We start from the raw sequence: 16,934 nt of genomic DNA on the forward strand, positions 1-16,934 counted from the left end.
TTGTACTCATTATGTTGTGGACTATTCATAAAAGATGGCTGCGTCCATACTGTGTTCACACGAGTCTATACTTATGATGTTTTACAAGATCATTCCTATATCAAAGCAGTAGATAGGTTTCTAGTTAGTTTTGATCTGAGTATGGGAATGCCTACCTCAGCGATGATATGATCTCATATATATATCTTGCATTGAATGTTTTTACAGGTTCCGACCGGGCTCTCCACAAGATAATCCTCGAAATGATAAAGTACTTCACTCTTCCTATATGATAAATGAAATCCTCATCAGACTTTGCACTTTAGGGGGCAATCTGTTACACAAAAATATCATCACCATGATTATTTGCAGTCAGTATGGGTCTATCATCACTTGTACTGTCCTCCTAAGCAAGTCTAGAACCTCAGCTCTTCAAATCAAGCTTTGGAAGTGGGAGAAAGACATTAAAAATCAATGTAACTCTGGTTCCGCACTTTCTCTCATGGTCACCTACGGTCCCGCACCTTCTGTGTACAAAAGCTGCGTACCTACCCGCTTTGTTCCTAACGGTGCAGGTGCGGACCCCTGTGAAAGTCAAAAGGCGCAATTTTTATCTTAAAAAACTCACTTTGGGTTAATTCTAGAGTTTTCTAGAAGGAATTTTGACGTGGATTGTTCGCTCTGAGGTGGTTCATGCATCCCAAAAGAGAAGGAGCTAATCCCTTGACTAAAGGAGCTATCCCTTTGAAGGAGGGCTTTATCCCTTTGAAGGAGGACCTAGTAACTTCCCTCCATTGCACTATAAATACAGGCATTGGGGTGAGGACTAGGGAGGTTAGAAGCTGAACATTTTGAGGGTAAATGCTGGTGAAATCAAGACTCTTTGGTTGAGCTTGAGAGGAAAGATCACATACCTCTTGGTTCCATTGGAGAGTGAGTGAAGCTTGTCAAAGTAGAGGAGACATCTTGTTGGACCCTGGGAGGAGCTTGTACAGCGTCAAGGCAAAGGTTGTAAAGTTCTTCTTCTTTTGAATTAATACAATCAAACTCATTTTTCTCAACAAGTATCTTATGTTATTTGTTTCATGGACTCCTTGACTTTCATGTTAAATATGTTTCATGCAATTGGTTTTTCAGGTGCTATTTAATTTGTTTGCCTTGTTTGTGTTTGCAGATTCGCGAAGAGGAGCTCATTTGGATCAAAAGAGCGAGGGCATCCACAAGCTTGCGTTGGACCAAAGGTAGGCCCTAAAAACCTTTGTCTACTATTGTTTATTGAAGCATATTTAGAGAAAGATAGTGTCTGGTTGGTTTGCTTGTTGTTAGGTCTTCTTTAGATTCTAGGAAGGTCTATCTTGTCCGCAAGATCGACCCATTCCGTGCGACACATAGGCAAAAGAATTCATACCCAATTCCTTTATATGACCTTTTCCTTGTTGCAATTGAGTGTTACTATGCACTGTCATGTCACCCAACTGTTAATTATATAAACACATAAACTATTACCTTGTCATGCTAATATCAAGCATGTTTACTGCAAACTCATACCTAAATGTATATCAAGGGAGGCTATCTTATCTGCACAATCAATCTAGTTATCATGATATAACTTTACAACACATCAGCTCAAGAACACATAAGATCATGATATCCATATTAGTATCTAACTAACATGTTCACATCATAAACTCATAAACAATTTTCATTCATACATAACAACCACATATGTAAATTCAATCTAGATTAGTACAACACGATATCACAAATATGTCCTATCATACTTGAATATCGTAACCATAACCATCTGCATATGCCAATCCAGGTTAACACAATACATATAACAACAATATCTTAAATTCAATAACCCTAATCATCATGTTACTAGAATATAACAACAACAAGTTACCTATCATACTCATCAACAACATATAACCTAATCGTCAAGCTAACTTTCATATAACAACAACAAGTTAACCTATAAGATACTCAATAACAATATATAACATATGGCATAATAATAACAGGTTAACCTATACATTTTCATCAACAATATATAACACGTAACATAATTAACAAGTTATCTAACCTAAAAAAACAATAGTAATGCATACCACCATAGGTTAGTATCATGCTTGACTATCCAAAACATGTGCATATGAATACACTAAACAACTAGCATCTATCATGTATATAACATCAATAGACATAAACCTAAGGTATATAACCCTAACGCATATAACAATTCTTATCCTACATATCCGGACGCCCAACATACAACTTGTAGGACGACATGCTCTTACCTCAAGGTCCAATGCTATAACTTCACCTTGATGATCTGCATCTCCTGCTCTATCTCAACCAACACATTAGCTTCATAACATACCAATAACACCATGACAACTTAATTGTCTGCAATGACGTCAAGCATAACAACCTTCACCATGACAATGCATGCATAATACATATAGACACTAACATGCATAACAAATGCATATACAACCATACACTCATGACAACACATCCCACAACTACACCATTAACGTTCACATGGAAACATCACTACAACCATGATAAACACCTTAAAAATTGAACAAGTTCATGGAATACAAGCATAAGCAACACCTATGCAACGAACATGAATGCATGACAAACACATTCACCCAAGGAGAGCGCAACCACGCTTTGATACCACTCAGTAACACCCCTGCCTCCCACATCTACCCAAGTAACTGTCCAACTGGGGTAAACATGTGATGAGAGTGGCCACTATAAGGGATTAAACCTCCTTGGTGACCTTAAGGAAATGGAATTGATGGAAACACATCTACCAGACATTACACATCAAGAACAACAACCCCAGGAGACACCTCATCCACTCAAACATCCTGCCCTTGGGTCCCACTAACTTTTTAAGAATCTTAACCTCTGGTTTCTCTCATGCTATAGGCATGCTAGCATCCATAGACCTCCAGTCTCTCTCACAGGCCTGTGTACTAGCATCTAGGGACTTTTCCCAGTAGACCTGTGCCAGCGTCCGCGGAATTCTAGGCACTTTTTTAGTTCAAAACTACGGCCACTGCCCATAACTTGTTACAACTTCCAGAATCCATCAAAGACATGATGACAAGACTAAAAAATCAAAAATCAACCTTAGGACTAGGCCTGAGCATCCCCAACCAAGATTGACATTTTTTCAAACACTTGGCATCAATGCAACCTACAAGTCTAGGATACAAGACATAGCATGAATGACTAAAAGCACTTATGAAACATAACAAGAAGGATCACCACCTTCTCCATTTAACTATTATAACATCAATTAGGTCTTTCATCCATGATCTTAACATTCACAAGTAAATACATGAAATAACCATGGTATGAACCAGTCAATTAACCATGCTTATAACCAGCATAAAACCATGTAAATATTAGAGATATGACAACCATCAAATCCACATACAAACAAGTGAAAAAGTAAGAGAACTTGGTTTTCATTAATCATAGGCAAATCTGACCAGGTTTGGGACTTCCACATACCACCCGACCGTAGACATGGTTGAACCAAATATTTCTTTCAGCCAGTCACACCCGTGTCATATTCCAAGAATGAATGTGGTATCTCATAGAAGAACCAATCCAAAAACAACCAAGGTAATATAGAATTTAAACCACCTCCACCCTCATCAAACCGTGATCACACCAAAACTAGTGCCCGATCTCAACCAAACCAAACTTGGAATGCCATAAGGAATCCATCACTATCCTTGAGGAATTTTCCGTCTCCTTGTCTCTCAAGCTTTACCACAATATAATCCCGGATCACCGAGCCCTAAACCAAGACCAGTCTCTCAGGATTTATCGCAATCCAAACCTGAATCACTAGGCCCTAAACCAAGACTCCCCCCTCATGCTTTACTGTGTATCTCACCAAAACTGGTCAATAAGCCTTTGGGAATGAACCTTGCGACCACCTCCGCCCAACATTTTTAAATCCATCCAACAAACCAAAGCTCAAAATCCATGCATGTCTAAACTAGCTAGGAAATCACACATGCAATATGTTACCTGCAAGTACTCCCGCTGAAGCTACCTGATCCTGCTCTTCTTCCTTGATCCTTGCTTTCCTTCCTTTTCCTATGCTTTCTTTTCCTTCCTTAATCCAAAGCTAGAGTGCTTGAAGAAAACTCTAAGTGACCAAGAGTGAGAGACAGAGAGAGAATATTGAGAGAACTCCAAACTTGGACTAACAAAAGTTTACCAACTGATCCTCATAAGTCTTTTTATTAACGAGGCCTCTATTTTCTTCATTTTCCTCCTCACATGAAACATGTGACCTTTCACCTTACTTTTCTCCTAATTTCCTTTATTTTCATAAATAAATGTGCCAAAAATGCCTTTTTGGCTTTGCATTTGCCAATTTCCTTATCCATAGTAAACTAAATGAACACCCACACCAAGATGTCCTGCACAACATCCAACTTGGAATACGTGTCCCTTACCCGTGGTCTTATTTTGCCTTTATTAACTTTTATTACATGGATTTTTCACAAGGGTTATTATATTGAAGCAAGGGAAAGACACCCCCAAACCGCAAAACAAATGACAAAGCCAAGGCGGGCAACCCAAGACAACCCGTCGGAGCCGCAAGCAAAAAAAAACCATGAAGACAAAGAAGGACATGGGAAAATGGTGTGAGTTCCATAAGATCCCCACTCAAAACACAATTGAGTGCCAGCCAAGCAGTCACTGGTGGCCGAGTTGAAGGCTTCCGAATCAGATCCATGTTTTGAATCTGGGTTAGAACCCAACAGGGGAATGATAAAGGGAAGCAGATTATTGATGTAGAGCCCAGTGCCACTATTTCCACCATCAAGATCTAGAAGAATGAGCCCAAAGATGCAGAGGAGGGGGAGCACCTGTTCCACTCATATATTTGGGTGAAGGGTTCTCTGTTGTAGTTCATTGTCGACAACAGAAGCCAAAATAACCTCATTTCAATATAGGTCATGAAGCGATTGTGCCTATCAACCACAACACACTCGCATCCATACACCATTGAGAGGCTTCACCAAGGATGATATCTCCACGTCAGCCAACAATGTCGCCTTCCCATATAGCATCAAGTGCTTCAAAGATGAGGTACTATGTGATGTTGCTCCTCTTTATGTTTGTGATGTATTATTAGGATAACCATACTTGTGGAAGTGACATGCTATGTATGAGTCTAGGCCTCACACTGTTATTATTACTTTGGGCAATAAGTTGTACAAGATATCAGAGGTAACACCGCTTACCACCATCTTTTTGATCACTACAAAGCAATGTAGTAAGATCATTTCCCACACCAGGAAATTATCTTTCCTTATGATTTTCCCTCAGGGAAAGAAGAATATTGTGGCCATGACCTCCAAACATGGCTCCTCAGCATGATAGTAGGAGATGGAAAAGGTCGTGGAGGATTACATGGACATTTTCACCTCACCCACGGGGATACCTCTACATTGTCACGTCAAGCACTCCATCGATATGACCCTAGGTGCGCCGCTACCCAATGGATCGATCTATCAATGCTTTGTTTTGGAGAACGATGAAATGCAAAGGTATATTCAAGATCTATTGCAAAAATGACATATCACGCTAAGTTCATCACCCTGTGGGAGCTTGACCGTATTGGTACAGAAGAAGGATGGGACCTAGAGACTTTGTATAAACTATCAGGTGCTGAACAAGATCATTGTCTGGAATAGGTATTCAATTCCATAGATTGATGACCTTCTGACCAAATCAAGGGGGCCAAATATTTCAGCAAGATTGACTTGAGGTTTGGATATCACCAGGTACCAATCAAACCCTCTCATGTGTGGAAGACTGCCTTCAAATCTAAGGAGGGCCTTTTCGAATGGTTGGTAATGCCTTTTGGGTAGAATAATGTCCCCACAACCTTCATGAGGCTGATGGATGATATCTTGCAACCCTTCACCAACACATTCATGGTGGTGTATTTGGATGACATCGTGATATTTATCCAGAGTTGGGAAGAACACCCCCACCATATTCAACAAGTCCTCCAAATCCCGCGACAACACAAGTTGTGTGCCAATTTGGAGAAGTGCACTTTTGGTATGACCCAGGTTCAATATCTAGGGTACATCATTGATGATCGGGGTGTGCATGTGGACCCAACCAAGATATTATCCATTTGATATTGGCCAACCCCAACCACTCTAACAGAGCTCTCAACTTTCTGGGTCTTGCCAATTTCTACTACAGGTTCATGTTGGGGTTCTCTCATATCACTTTGCCTTTAAGTCAAGTCACCAAGGGCGAAGTGAAAGAATAGTTATTTTGATCCAAATCCCAACAAAAGGTGTTTGCTTAGTTTAAGCATCACCTCTAATCTGCACTAGTGTTCACATTACTAGACTTGTAGCTACCATTTGAGATTGAGACAGATGCCTCTGACTATGCTATTGGTGCAGTTCTTACTCAGTAGGGGCATCCATTGGCATATCACAGTGAGACGCTTTTAGACACAGTATGAAAGTATCCCACCTATGGCAAAGAGATGCATTCCATTGTGCAAGCCTATTGACAATGGAAGAATTACATTATGGGGAAGGAAATAATGATCTACACAGACCACCAACCCCTGCAGTTCATACAAACACAAGGGAAGTCGTAGAATGATTGCCATTAGAAATGGTCCACATACCTACAACATTTACATTTTAACATTAAGTACAAGAAGTGCAACATCGATAATATTTCAGACTGCCTCAATCGACCGTTGGTCATGGCGCTTATCACTCTGCTCAACTCTTGTGGGCATGAGACTTCGGGGTGGCTACATCTTTACAACAATGATCGAGAATTCAAGAACACATATCATATGCTCTTGGAAGGAAAGCAAGTTCCAAATTTTCACCTCCAGGATGCACTGTTATGCCATCTAGGACACATCTATGTTCCTTCAAGCGAGCATGCCAAGATGATTTGGGAGGTGCACTACAGTCAGGTCACTGGACGTTTCAGAGTAGAGAAAACAATGGCAGTACTAAAAAATTATTTTTATTAGCCAAACCTTTGATAGGATGTTGGGAAGTACATCAGATCCTGCACTTCCTGTGTTATTTCCAAACAACCCATCAAGAAGCAAAGCCTATATACTCTTGTGCCTACTACTAATCGACCTTGGGAATCCATCTCCATGGATTACATGTCGGGCCTTCCTTCTACTAAGCATGAAAATGACTGTGTTTTCGTGGTTGTCGATAGATTCTCTAAGATGGCCATTCTTGCGACCTGCAAGAAGAATATCACAACAGAATCCACTACTAAAATCTTCCTTGAACAAGTGTGGGTACACTTTGGAATCCCACAGTCCACTATCTCAGATTGAGACAATAGATTCCTAAGTGCATTTTTGTCAAGTCTCTGGTTGATGCTGGATACCAGGCTAACTAAGTCCACAACTTTCCACCCCAAAAATGATGGCCAAACAAAGGTCGTCAACAAAATGATCATACACATTTTGTGCATGTAGAACTTGAAGCATCCACACACATGGACTGAAAGCCTCCCCTATGTCCATCATAGCTACAACATAGCTCTCCATAGCTCAACTGGCCATAGCCCCTTCCAGGTGGGGTTTGGATTCCAACCACTATGTCCCATTTATGTGGCCATACCTTTGCAGCTACTCAGGCAGGTTCAACTCATGTCCAGTCCAAAGCGAATAGGGCTAACAACTTCATTGAGCACATTCAGCATATCTGCCAATAGGTCCATGACATACTGGAAAAAGTCAATGCCAAGTACAAGCACTTCCATGATCAACATTGGGTGCCACATAAGTTCCAGGTGGGCGACAAATTTTGGCTACATTTGCAGAATGAGCGCATCTCTGGACCCCACCACAAGCTTCACCTTCTTCGATATGGACAATACACCATCACCAAGGCTTTAGGGGACAATGAATTCAAGCTCAACATTCCACCGTTCCTTGGCTTGCATCCATTGTTCAATGTAGACTAACTTTTGCCATACTTTCCACCATTTTTCTACACATCCGATATTGCAGAACAACTCACACCAACAAAGTTAAACTCAGACTGCATGGAACATGCCACAACTGATCGGATCATGGACACATATATCAAGAACACTTGCTAAGAGAGGATCCAACTATATCTAGTTGTCAAAGCAGGCCAACTCCTTCACTAAGGCAAGTGTTTCACAAGGGAACAAGTTCAAAGAAATTCCCTCACCTCATGGAGGCTCTGCACACAATGGGGACCATTGCTTCCTAATGAGAGAGGAATGATCCAAGTGAATATTCGTGGAAAACCGCCTATTTCATCTAGTTCTCCAATTGGTTTCATCTGTTTCCTTATTTATAACAATATAGTTTTGACCCCCTAAACGATGTTTTTTTTAGATTTGCAGCAGGCCCATACCCGTAGGCCTATTGTTGCAAGGAAGGGATTTCTGCAAACCTTATAGTAATCAAAGAGATATTTCCAATGAGGTATCTTATGTGCTAAACAAAGATAATATGACCAAGTTACGACCCCAAGAAGTTGGCTGCCCAACTAACCCCAACAGGGCCCACAAAGTCTTGGCATTCCATCTCTTGAGGTTAGGGTTTTGGTTGTTTAGGTTTCCCCCTTGTAGTTCAATAATAAAAATCCCCATGAGTCTCATTGTAACACAGTTCGGAGGCATGTCACCGCCACATCTCTTTTCAGAGATAAGCTACCATCAGCCGAGCTAGTTTATTTCCATTCTGTATGTAAGCATATTTCATTTCTTTGATATTTTAATGAAATGAAGTGTTATTTCTGTTGAAACTTTGTATTTATGGTTATATCTATATTTTGTTGTGTTCATGTTTAAGTTCGGATCACTAGAGGACATGGATGTTGTGACTCTTGAGTATGAGTTGTTGCAAATATCTACTTAATTATGGTTGTTGCAACTTTGATCTACTACTACTCATGCTACAACTGTAAGTTGTTATCATTGTTGTCGCAAATCTTAACTTCCTACTGCTACAAATATTATCTCATTGTCGTTGTGACTCTCACCTCTTTGATGTTGCAACTCACCATATGGTTGTTTCTGCAACCTGCTCAAGGCTATTGCTACAATGTTGAGGAAGAGTGTTATAACTCCATGCCAACTATAACAATGCAACACTCAAATGAACAATTGCCATTTGTGGACCAGCTAGGTAGTCAAGCAACCAATCACCTCACATAGGAAAATGGAAAAGGTGAATAGGTGCTAGAAAGGAATGAACGACTTAGCCACCACCCATAATATAGTTGATTGAGTCAAAATGTGCCCAAATCTTGTTATTTCTTGAAAATTTAATGTAATAGGATGGAAAAACTTGATCTTCAAGACTAGTCATCAATTGATTTGATTAATGTAGATAACACATTTCATGTATAAAACCAATTCTTTCTTTGAGTTGAAGAGCAAAGCTAAGCTAGCTAAGTCAAAACTAAATATTTTGTTGTAATTCCAATTCTTTGCAATACACATTCCTTTTTCATTCTTGTTCAATCAATGACATGTTGAGTACCTAACACATTATTATTTTTGTAACTAGTGGCTCTTCTAAGGAGGTAGGCCCCCCTTGTAACTAGGTATTATTTATACTTTCTAAGGTAGCTATAATATTTTTCTGTCTTTTATTTCCAACAATTCCTTTAATCGTCAATTAGTTATAACCTTTTTAGTTTCTCTTTTGCTGTAACTTTGACATTTCTTTGTTATAAGTTTAAGTTTGATTGACTTTTCTATAATTGTTGCAACTCTAAATTTCAATTGTTGTTACTCTAGAATTAACATTGCTACAACCCTAATCATTTATGCTGTTGTAATTACGTAACATAGATATATTGTTGCAACTCTATGGCATAGATTGATTGTTATTTAATATTGACATTAATTATGAACTAATCATTGGGATTTATATAGTATTGTGACTCAATTGGTTGTTGCAAATCCCATTGTTGCAACTCCAAACTGACACCAATTTACTCTATTTATTTTTTAGAATTATAATTACTCTATTATTTATTGAATTTTGTTTACAACATTGGACTGTAGAATCAATTATTTTGTTATCAAGGCATGTTTTGAAGAATTGTGAGTGATTGCAACTTATTACACACGTAACTACATTTTTGTTAAAGTAATCAAATATCATATTAACAATAGAACAAGTCACCTTATATGCATGTGTGATTTATTTCCTACAAGTGTGATATTTATTTTTCTGCAAGTGTTCTTTACATTCATGCAAGTGTGGATTGGATTGCAAGTAGAATTTCCTTGGTGACTTGTTAGAGCATCCCAAGATCTTGTTCTATGACATTCAATTAGGTTACTACTTCATATTGTACTAATACAAATAGTGCATGACAACTTGCAAGTTCTATACGAACCTCAAATTGACAATTAAATGAATGGACTTTTTGTTGTCTTTCTGTACAATTAGAAAGATGATTAAAAGGCTGATCATTTTTGGCATCGTTGTCAGGGAACTATCAATAGTATAGTTGGTTACATAGCCACTATTTTACTAATTTTTGTCTTTGATTGCTTGTTTTAGTAGAATTTTTTTTCTTCAAATTAACATAATCAATCTATTATATCAAGATGAATGTATTTTTAATCTTTCATGCTCAAAACTAGAGAAAAACAGGGTATATTTACCAAAAATTGCTAGAAAACTAACATTGTAGGACAATCTCAAGATGAGAAAGAGCGCATGAAATTGAATTACTCAACTCCCATAGTGAGCTCTCTTGTAGAAAAGAAGCTTGAAATATCTAGCTAGAAGCCCAAGTTCACACAAGCCTCATTCTTTGCACCAACATAAACTATTTTTTCTAAGGATCTGATTAGGTGGAAACTCCTCTTAGGAGATGATTTTTCAAAATCTCCTAAAGCACCTTCAAAGAAGGAAGACAAGCCTCAACAAACATGGACCATGAAGTCAAGGAGAAAGTTACCACCTTTGAAATCCATATTCTTGAATAAAAAGAGGAGACAAAGATAAAAACATTCCTCATTTTATTGTGCCCCACTTCCATAGTCTTGCTAAGGAAGATTCTAATACGTTTCTTTTCGAGTTCAATGTACTTTTCCAAAGTTACGACTATGTGACAGTTGCTTAAAAGTTAAAGCTATTTCCTACCACCCTCAAGAATGTATCACTACATTGATTCATTAGCCTCAATAAGGGTAGCATCTGCACATGGGACCAAATGAAGTAGAAATTCCTAGAAAAGTAGTAAGACCATTGTAATGATAAGGAAATAAAGGAAGAGGTATTCTGAATGACCCAAAATGAGGGAGAGAGCCTTAACGAATACACTGAGAGGTTTAACTACAATCTAAATAGAGCAAGGCAAGCAAAACTGGATCCTAAGACACTATGTGTCCTATTGTTAAGAGGAGTTCATGATGATTGTATGAAGATCCTCAATATGATGGGAGGTGGAGATGTCTCTCAATTACCCTACAATGTCATAACTAAATTATGTCAAAAATACTCTAGAGGCACTTTGAAGGATGGTAAAGTAGCTAGAGACATACTAACAAAGATTGGAAAATTTGTTGGAAATGGGGTGATAAGGGAAGAGATTGGGAACATGCTCGAAGGACTCAAGACCAACACACTAATTTCCCTAACCCCGGCTGGATAGGGTACAAATGAATAAGAAGAGGGAAGAAATAGAGTTAACCTTAGCCATCTTCTACCCTCTATGTAGAAGAAAGCACCCACTGAAGGAATGTCCCTTAGATCAAATTGAGGTTTATGCCATATGTAGCAAAGAACATGACACAAATAGCTGCCCATATTTTCTTGATTTGAAATTTGTTTATCAGGAAGTAGATGAATCAAAACAATTGTGTTCCATGGCTCAAAAAAGACCACGAAAATAGTAACCTCAAGGTATGATTTAGGACTAGTCTCAAAGTTATAATTATTTTTACACTAACCCTTCTATGCAATATGCTTCTTAGCCATGGTGTCTGCCAACACAACCATGGATGGCTCCTCCTCCTCCAAGCCAACTTTGGAAACAAGGGTAAAGAAATATTGCTTATGGAGCACCCAAAAAATCCATAATACAATCATCCATGTAGCCTCAACCTCCTTCTTAGATGCAAGCATCCATATCAACACCTCCTCATTCAAAATTACGTGTAGAAACTATTCCTATCCCTAATAATGGGGGGTATCCCAACCAACATATGGCGGTGGACTTGCTATCTACCCTATCTATTCTATCTCTTCCCTAGAATGCTTGAATACTCATCTTTAGTTTGGGAAGACACTAACCCAAACCCATTCTCCTGTTCATATTGAAGATTTGAATGAGGATATTTGGAATGAAGAATAGAAGCAAGAACCATCTCTTAACCTTTGAATGACCATGCATGATCTAAACCTCAAAACCCACCTTATCTAGAGAGATTGACCTAGGAGAAACCTATTACTTGGCCCAAGTTTTATTTCTTGGGAGAACTAAAGAACATGTGTGTTATAATACCGTTGTTTCAAGCCATTAAGGATGTTCCCATCTATTAAAAAATGATAAGGTAAATTCATTTAAGAACGCTCGATTGAAGAAGGACAGATCCCCAAACTATCCATATCATGGGAAAACTGTCAGACTTAATTGGGGGGGGGGGGTTCTCATAGCCAAATATTTTGACCCCAACAACCCAATAGTTAGTGTATAGATCAATAATACAGTCATCCCTAACACATTAATTTATCTAGGTGCTTCAATTAATTTCATGATGCGATAAACTATGAATCCTTAGGACTCTTGTCTTAGGAAAACCGATATTATACTCCAACTTGTTGAAAAATCCACCATTAAACCCAAGGGAATATTGGAATATGTAGTGATCTTTGTCAATTCTTGGGAATATCCCACTAACTACATGGTATTACAACCCAAATCCTCTTTGGGTGGGTATCCACTAATTTTGGGAAGACCATGGTTGGCCACTATCTATACTTATAGAGGTTGTTAATCTGGCAACATGACAATTTTTTATGGGACTTGTACTAAACAACTAACCTTGTATCCTCTCACAAAGCCTAGCATAGAATTTAAAAGACCACTCTAGGCCAAAGGAGAGGAAATATATGAAGAAGAAGAAGCTCAACAAGTCCTCTCCATAGATCAATATCCATCCATAAGAGAGAAAACCAAGGATGATGAAATTAGTGATTTCATAACTTTTTCCTCTCCCAACTCACATGTTATTGACCATTTTATGCATCCTGAAACATAAGATTATGTTTCCTCAACAAGTACTTCACCATTAGAACACCATTCCTCAACTAAAGAAGACTAAGAGTTAACTATAGAAACTATAGAAATCAGCGCTAGGAAAACCATGAACATTAATTGAGAACTAACTAGACCAAAAAAAAATCATTGGTTAAGATGTTGCAAAGCATAGTGATGCCTTCACATGGGATTACTATGACATGAAAGGGATCCATCTTGATCTGTGTAATAACTTGATATCTGTGGATGAATAACATATATATATATATATATATATATATATATATATATATATATATATATATATATATATATATTAAAGAAACATCTAGACCCATCTGCCAACCCCAACATTGGATGAATCCAACACTAATGGAAATAGTGAAGGAAGAGTTGTAGAAATTGCTTGAAGCGAACTTTATCTAGCCAATTTCCAACATCTAATGGTCTCCTCTTTGTCATTGTGCTAAATAATGGTAAATAAATGATCTGTGTAGACTACTGAGAGCTCAATAAAGCAATACACAAGGACCATTAGTTTCAACTTCCATTCATTGACAAGGTGTTGGACTCACTAGCAAGGAAGAAATACTTTTCTTTCCTCAATCGATTTAATGGGTACAACCAGATCCAGATCACGCATAAGGATCAAGACCAAACAATGTTCACCTTTCCATGGAGAACATTCACCCTTTGAGGTTTTTCATTCAGGTTATGTAATGCTCCTACGACCTTTCAAAGAGATGTACTATGTTTATTTTTTTATTTGATTCATGATTGCGTGGAGAGATATATGGATGAGTTTACAACGTATGGTGATGAATTTTAAGGGGCATTAGAGATTTTAGAAAAAACATTAATAAGGTGTAAATAATCCAATGTTACCCTCAACAACGCAAAATGTAAAATGATGTTAAATGATGACATCATATTGGGGCATTACATTTCTACTAAAGGAATCGAAGTGGACTTGGCAAAAATTGAGGTAATATTAAATTTGTCGACTTCACAAAAGAGGTACAAAGTTTCTTAAGACATGCTACTTACTATCGTCAATTTATTAAAATTTTCTCACAAATTTCTCGTCCACTACTTTCTTTACTTAACATGAATTCTATGTTTTTGTGGACAAAGAGTTGCTAGAATGTATTCAAAGAAATAAAATCTAAGGTATCCGTGTTGAAAAGTGTGCAACAAGAAATGCTAAATTTAGAAATTGCTAAAAATAGAACTGCTAAAAATATCAGTTTGGCCAATGAGCATTTTGGCCACCTTGGGTGAGATGTGAAACTGCTAAAAATAACATCTTCTAAAAATAGAATTTCATGGTCACTTCCTATTTTTAGCAGTCCCTGGTCTAACTATAGGAAGTAAAATCGAATTTGGTCTTACCAGCAGTTTAAAATATTAATTAATTAATCTCCATGAGTTAATTAGTTATGGAAAATTAAACTTGAAGTCTTTGCGAGAACATGCAATTAGTTGTCCCACTGATTGAGGAATTAAGTATGAGTTCTATAATGAGAGAATCAGTTGACTTAGTTTAACTTTGTCAAGTCTAGTTAGATTATTTTAACAAGTTGTTAAAATAATGAGATATAGTTTGTTAATGCTTGCATGCATGTGACAACTATTATTTTCATATAACTGAGTATTTTCTCATGGATAACTGATGCATGGCAATTCAGACAGAGACCCAGTTGAGATCAGATGAGGGACAGTGTATTATCAGATGCTTGGATATTTCTAATAAGTATTCCTTGCATGCAAGAGGAACTAGTGTCCTCAAGGATTGCATAGTTGGACCTGAGGTTGACAGCAGGTGTGATATGGGGCCAATTCACACATGTTATGTAATTGGACCCCAACCAAAATTGCACAAGGAAATAGGGGATTGGAGGACTTGTGGCCTATATATTGAGGCCTAGGTAGTCTATGATCTTCATCTTCTGATTGCAGAGAGTACAGGATAGCTCTTGAGCTAATTCTTTTTGTATGTTGAAGAGGATTTCCACTTGATTGATAATACAGATAGGGGTTTTATGCTGGTGCTTTCCCCAATGATATATCTTGTGTTATGGTTGATTCCTTCTCTTACTCAGTTATATCTGTTTATGCTTGATGTTGCTCATGAATTCGATTATGCTTCCGCTTAATGTTTTGTAGAACTAGATCAAGTATTATGCTTTAGTACATTGCATATATTAGTTTGATCTACAGGTGAAATTTATACATGGTATCAGAGCACAGGTGATCAATGAAGAACAATATACAAGCAAGCGAAATTCAAAGTTTATTACTTGGGATATAGATCTCAAGTTCTTATCACATCTATTTCATTGTTGGCGTTCAATGGTTTGAGGCTTGAGTATGCTCTTGATGGAAGCACAAACTACATAGCTTGGAAGGATCGCATGGAGGCAGTATTGGAAGATAATGGCCTTAAGGACTTCATTGATCAAGAAGTCCCTAAGCCTACTGATGATACTGAGCTGGTGGAATGGAGAAAGTGTGTGGCTAGAGCTAGGAGAATCATCTTGGAGGGAGTTCGAGATCACATAGTCTCGAGCCTCCATGGGAAGGAGTCTCCATTTTCGATGTGGAAAATAGTGAAATATTTATATTAGAATAGCAGTGATCAGAGGAAGCTGGCACTGAAGGACAAACTTCGCAAGATCAAGTGCGAAAGGGTGGCACTATCTCTACGTTCCTGAACAAGCTCACCACCTGCAGGGATGAGCTTGCAAGCGTAGGGGTCGTGACTGTTGATAATGATATGGTGAGTCTAGCACTCCTTGGCCTTCCTAAGAACTGGCATAGCTACCAGGACTCAGTGAATGGAAGGGATAAACTGCCAGATTGGGAATGATTATGGTCGGATTTGATGCAGGAGGAGATCAGACGGAGCACCAGGGATGGATCTTCATCAAAACATGATGATGAAGAGAATTTGGCTTTAGCAACTAAAGCTAAGAAAGGGAAAGGGAAGGCATCCCAATCCAAGTCTTCTCAAGGTGGGAAGAAGTTTGACAAGTCGAAGGTAAGATGCTTTCATTGCCACGAGTTGGGCTATTATGCTACTAATTGTCCAAAGAAGAAGTCCAAGAAAGGTTCCTCCAAGGAATCTGATGGTGAGGCACTAGCTTCACAGTTTGAGCTAGATTTCTCACTTATTTCATGCATGGTTTCATCCAGCATGGGATGTGTTTGGTACCTGGACAATGGAACCTCTTTCCACATGTCAGGTGACAATAATCTTTTCAGCACTTTGGAGGAGAAGGATTTCCAGATACAGATCGAGATGGGCGATGACGGAAAGTACCGTGTCTTAGGTGAAGGTATGGTTGTGTTTCAGAGGGAGCGTGGTTAGCCCCTCACTCTTTCTAATGTTATGTATGTACCAGGGCTGAAAAATAATCTTGTGTCTATTGCTATGCTTGAGGATAAAGGCTATGATGTAGTCTTTAGTATGGGAAAGGTTTTCCTAAGGCATATCGGCACTGGACAAACCAAAAAGATAGGGTTCGAGTTAAGAATCTCTATAAGTTATAGGTAGAACACTGTGCTGCACTGAGTTCCAAAGCAGAGGTGGTGCATGGCCAAGATATTGGCGAGTTATGGCAT

This window comes from Pinus tabuliformis, chromosome Q (assembly GCF_031772625.1).
Source record: "Pinus tabuliformis cultivar Carrire ecotype Pingquan chromosome Q, CPIR1, whole genome shotgun sequence".
In the NCBI taxonomy this organism is placed as follows: Eukaryota; Viridiplantae; Streptophyta; class Pinopsida; order Pinales; family Pinaceae; genus Pinus; species Pinus tabuliformis.